The sequence below is a fragment of the Thalia democratica genome, chromosome 8, assembly GCF_965202585.1.
Source record: "Thalia democratica chromosome 8, ktThaDemo2.hap1.1, whole genome shotgun sequence".
Lineage (NCBI taxonomy): Eukaryota > Metazoa > Chordata > Thaliacea > Salpida > Salpidae > Thalia > Thalia democratica.
The window spans coordinates 51,359,479-51,365,605 of NC_139172.1; positions in this window are offsets into that span (position 1 = coordinate 51,359,479).

Genomic DNA, 6,127 nt, shown 5'->3' on the forward strand with positions numbered 1-6,127 from the left:
GGCTTAAACACTTTTTAGTTATAAAAAAAAAGTGTATCTTGTAAAAAAATTATATTTCATTTTCTACTAAATTGAAAAATTAGTAGTACTACTAATTAGCGTGACTGATCAAAATATATTAACAAAAATAAAGATATTATTTTTCTTGTAAACAAAACTATAAGTTAGTAGTCATCACTTCTCTTGTTTCTCAACAGTTGTTGTTTTAGAATTGTTTCATTATATATAGTAAGCTTTACATAGTAATTAAATGAATAAAAGTAATTACCTTTAATTTTAGTATAAATAAAGCTGTTTTTAAAACTAGATTCCAGCGAATTAGCATCAAGTTTTTAAGGACGTCAAAAAATAGGTAAGGAAAAAGTTTTTGAAGCAAAACAGTTTTTATAGTTACATAATTAAGCAACGTAGATGGTAAAATGAATTCAAACATTTGCTGGTTTACAGTTCGACTTAATAATTATAGTAATATCTTCAACTTTTATTATTTTGATAAACAAAACTTTTAAATTAAACTTCCTTTATAGCTTTCACAATGTAAATTCATTAAAAACACATATTTTGAAGTATATTGCATTAAAGTCTATCTAAATTAATTATACTTTGCTGTTAAGGCTATATTATGTGATATGTTTTTAATTAAACATCTTTATAAAGTTACACTACACCAAAAAAAAACATTGTTTCAAAAAAAAAGATGCGAAAATCTAGTTAAAGCTTAAGATATTAAAAAAGATAAAAACGTCAAATTGTAAATAGTATTACTTTTACAGCTAAGACTTAGAAAATGTACAATAAACTCAATTGTTACGTCACTGTAAACTTACTTCGCTACATTCTTTTTTTTTTTTTTGATACAAATTCTTTTCGAAAATAAAAATATGATTTTACAAAAAGTAAAAAATTTAAATCAGCATTCATTACTAGAAGTTAAATAGTTCTTAAAAATTATTATGCCTCGTAAGGTTTTAAATTTTTTTTTATTTTTGTTAAAATTTATTATTTTTTATATAAATCATTTTTGGTAATAAAATTCTAAATATATAAGTTAATGCTTACGTTTTTCTTTGTTATCTCTAGACTTTTCATAATTAGAGATCTATGTAGAGTTTCTAATTTAAAAAATAATACACGTTTTAAAGATTTAAGAATAATAAAAAGTATTAAATTTGTCTCATACACTTTAAATTTTTAGATTTTATTTTGTAATTGCGAGCTTTAGTCTTATTTACGCTCTGAAATCTAACTTATTTATATCCTAAAAAACTAATGTCACCAAAACTTTTAAAATTTACTTTACTAGTTTTTTGTATTATAACTAAGTTTTTATCTGTATTTTTAATTATTTATTTAGATTTTTAAAAACAAATTTTAGGAAGCCTATACGAATATTTTGTTTATAATAATTTTACAAAAAGATGCTAAAAATGAAAGTAAGATGTAGTTTCTAAATGTTTTTTTGAAAAGGCTCACATAAGTTTTAGTTATTTCGGTTACAAGCTAAGGCTTTTTCATTAGTTATGCATCTACAAAACAAGTTCATATACACTAAAGTAAAAGAAATCAATATAGAAAAGGCAAAGTTCTTATCGTTACATCACTATTATGAGCACATTCTATAATTTAAACTAGTACGATATATTTAAAAAAGCTACAAAACTATTTTAATTAGTTTAATCAAAACAGTTTATATTTTTTGAAATGACCTTTAAATCATATAACTATTGTAAAAAACTTTTCAAGTATAATGTTTTTTATCGAATTTTTTTATAGAGTAAAGGTATAACAAAATTTCAAAACTGCTCTAAAATATTTGTTTTAGTTTTGTATTTTATTTTACTGTTTCTAACACTTAAATGAAAGCTATTTTATAATATATTAAGTTGTTTGTTAAATCATTAAATGAATAAAATTTATTATAACACACGACAAAGCTAAAAGAATTAGGTAGTTTGAAAACTTCTTTGAATAAACCTTACAAAAGTTATATAGCTTAACAGTTGTTTAATATTTTATGGATAGTATGTAATTCTTACGTCTGTTAGCATTTAATTAAATAGTTTGTTCATATATGAATAAAAACAAAATTGGTTACTTTGATTGTATTTTAAATTACTACAACGTTAAGAAAATACGTAAAAAAAAATTTAATTTTTTTTTAGTTTCTAAGTTAATTACATTACTTAAGTCATTAATTTAAAACTGCTAAAACATTAAAGTAGATTTAATAATTGTAATATAATTTTTAGTTGACTTATTAGATTTAGTTAATTATTTATCAACTTCTACCAAAGTAAATAATAACAAAAGCGTATCATAAATTTAGTTTTACAATAGCTTTTTTTGTTTATAATGAATTATTTTTTTGTACAAGCAATGTTAAATGGCATGTTTAGTTAACTGAGATAAAACTTATATCATATGTTTAATCAAATAAACCTCAAACAATACTATTGTAAATTTAAGATTAGTACAAAGGTAAATGATACTGGAGTACAAAATATCACAATTGTTTTTATATTGTTTTTACATAAATTACACATTTAAAGATATTAAATTATTTCTATGATAGTTTTCAGTTTAAGTTATGTTACATGACAATTGTAATTGATTTTAGAAAATCTAAAGTTTTTTTTCATAAAAAAAACATAATAAAACAGACGCTAGTAACTTTTTAGCTTGACGTTTATTAAAAAAAAATTAAAATAATTTTGTAATTAGTTTTAAAATAAACACGAACATTGATTTTGCTCAAAAGTTTATCAAAAGCTCAAAAGTTCAAAATACTTTTGCAGAACTAGATAAAAAATTAAACTATGTAAAATTTCAAAAGCGAAGAAAAATTTTTTAATTACATTATTCACATCATTTAAGAGCGCAAACGCTATAAGAAGTAAATTTATGACATCATCATTACTCAAATACTGAAACGATTTTTTTTTAAATTGCTTTAAATAATTCTAGTAAAAATTTATCAACATAGTGCAAAATAAAGAAAATGATTCAATACTAATACGGTATATTAACTAACTGAATTTTTAAAAAAATTAAAACGTCCGTTTATACTTTTTAAATAAAAGTAATTACTAATCCAAAGCCAAAGTGCCTAAACAAAATTAAAATAGTTAAATTTTGGTAAAAACTTTTGAAGACGATTTAGTTTAAATAAAAAAGGATTACTTTTGACTAATGACCTATAAAAAAAATGAAAATATATTTTATTTAAGTAAAAACTACTTTTATTAATTTCTTTTTACTTGTTCTTAAAAGAACCCTGTTTTTAAAACCATTTTGTTACGACTTTTTTACTCACAAAATAATTATAATCTTTTAATTTTTAAACACGTTTTATAACTTGTTTTGTAAACAAATTTAGCATTTAGGTTTAACACTAAAAATCTTAATATTTAAATTTAAATTAAGTCTACATTAAGTTTTAATAAGTAGTTTTAAAATGTGTATTCGAAAAACAAAGCTAAGGATCCAAGTGTTTTAAATAGTTAAAGTTTATAAATTTATAACTTGATAAAAACTTAGCGTAAGCAACAGAACGGTTTAATTGTTGTTTGTTATGTTTATAAAAGTATAAGTGAACGAAAAGTTAAAAATACTTAATAGTTTAATTGTTTTCTTTATGGTAGTTATTTTGACAAATAGCAAACTTATTTTATGCGATGAATAAAAAATCTTAAACAAAATTATTTAACTTAATTTTAGCCTGTATTGTTTAACAAACTTACAAGATAAAGCTTAAAAATATAATAGAAGCTAAGCTTCAAACTATTCCTGTTTTATATAATTTAAATTAGATGAAACACTTTATTTATACAAACATAAATACAAGCTAACTTTCATAACAGTATCTACAAATATGCAAAGTTCAGCATTTATTACGAAATATTAGAAAAAGTAATTTACCTTTTTATTTAGTTAATTTACTTTATGGATTTTAAGAAAAAATTGCTATGAACACCAAAAAATGTTTACTCTAGTTTAATTGTTCAAACAACTTTGAACGCTTCACCAACAAAATTTTGTTTGCATTCGAACAACATTGTGACGCAACAGTGGAAATTTATTGGGCTTTTTTACCAACATTTGACCAACATTAGTGCTTTCTAAACATTTACACAACGAATTTTCATTGTACAGACAAGTACCAAACTTAAATTTTGTTAGAGTTATCAAGCTCTTAATATATTATGTTTTGTTAACAAGTCAATATACTTCGATATTTCCATTAAAAGTAGGTTATGTTTTATATTAACACTTAAAAAGCTTTAAACTGTTCTAGCATTAATGCATAAAAAAAGCAGTATTTAAAAAATGTAAATAAAAACTGACATTATTTTTAAACACAAGTGGAAAAGTCAAAATGGCTTATTGTTATGCCATAGAAAGCTTAGATGCAAAGTCTAGTGTAAAATGTTCAAACTTTTATAATTTATCTTGATTAATTTTATAACTATATCTGCAACAAAACTCTTCTAAATTTGAAACTATTAAAACTTGTTTATATATTTTAAATTCTAGAAAATAGCTTTATAACTAGACAAGAAAAAAAAACTTTTAATAGTAGTCTTTTATTTAAGAAGTTTATTTAAGTACTTATGATTCTTAAAGTAGATAAACTTTTTTAATAAAAAATAAAACTTTAACTAGACGGCTAACCGATAAACTATTAAAAAAAACTTTAGTAGATTTTAAACAAAATAATGAAAAGTAATTATAAAATTTTTGGCCCTGAGTTTTGTATATGTTTTAATTGGTAAAATAGTATAATATTAATTGTAAGTTTAACATGTTTATTAGATTTCATCAATTCTTTACAAGTACATGCTTTAAATTTTCATTTGATTACTATAAAACTAACATTCAATACAATATTAATATTAAATAAAAAAGTTCAACGTCTGAAGCTGCTTTGAAATTTGTAAAACTATCAAAAATTAATATACACCAACTTTAATTTTTTAATATATGTCTTACTTTTTGTTTAAATTCACTAAAAAATAAAACTTGTAAAAAACACCAATCATGATATTTTTTCTTTAATTACTTTCTACTTCTTTGTAAAAAGGTTACAAATTTACAATACAACAAATTTTATATTTACATATTACCTTGTGTAAACTTATATACTACGCTATAAGCAGTTGAAAAGTATACATAGATTGAACCTCGACGACAGGTTTGTTTGCATTTGAAACGTTTTGTGACGTAACAATAAAATTTTCCAGTTGATTGCATTCTTCATACATTAAATTTTAATGTTCATTAATCCAAAATTATGTTGTCATTTCTTTAAACAACAACTCCACAAAAGTTTATAAAGAGTGAAAAAACTCTTAATATAGAACAAGATGAATAATATAATACTATTTTTTATTTCATTGATTTTGTTTTGTTTTTATTTATTTTATGTTAAAATAACGTAAAAGTAATCAATTAAATATCAAAAAACTTATTATTTGTTGAAGAACTTAAACTTTATAAAGTTGTAGTAAATGTTCGCACAAGCTTTGTTTTATTTGGTTTTGGTAAGAATTAAGTTAATTGAGCTTATTTTAAGTAGAAAAAAGTTTATTTTTTTTTTGTAGTTTGAAGTAAACAAATACATTTCGTTCGAGAGACAAATATACATAGTTTTTAAAACTAAGTTTTTACTGCTCTTTTGGGCAAAACATAAGTTTATAGTTTTAATATATAAAAAAAATTCTCTTTTTTTTAAACTATTAGTACTGCTAAACAACTTTTTTTTTGCATATTTGTGATGTAAAAAAAATATTTTGTTTATCATAATTATTTTTTAACTAAGTTTTACAAACATAAAACAATTTTTCGAATTCTTGTGATAATAAAAAATAGCAAAACAATTTTTGGAATGTTATAAAAAAATCTTGATAAAATGTCAATCAAACTACTTTTGTTATGTTCTTAGACCAATTTCATAGATAAATGTTGATAAGAAACATAGCTTTAAATTACAAAAGCAGAAAAAGAAAATACTTGTAATTTAACATTGGAGTCTTTATCTACAGAAATTAATAACTATACTACTAGACTATTTAATTAACTATATAAATTTTTTTTAAATTTTTTAAAATTATAAGATATTTGTATTAGC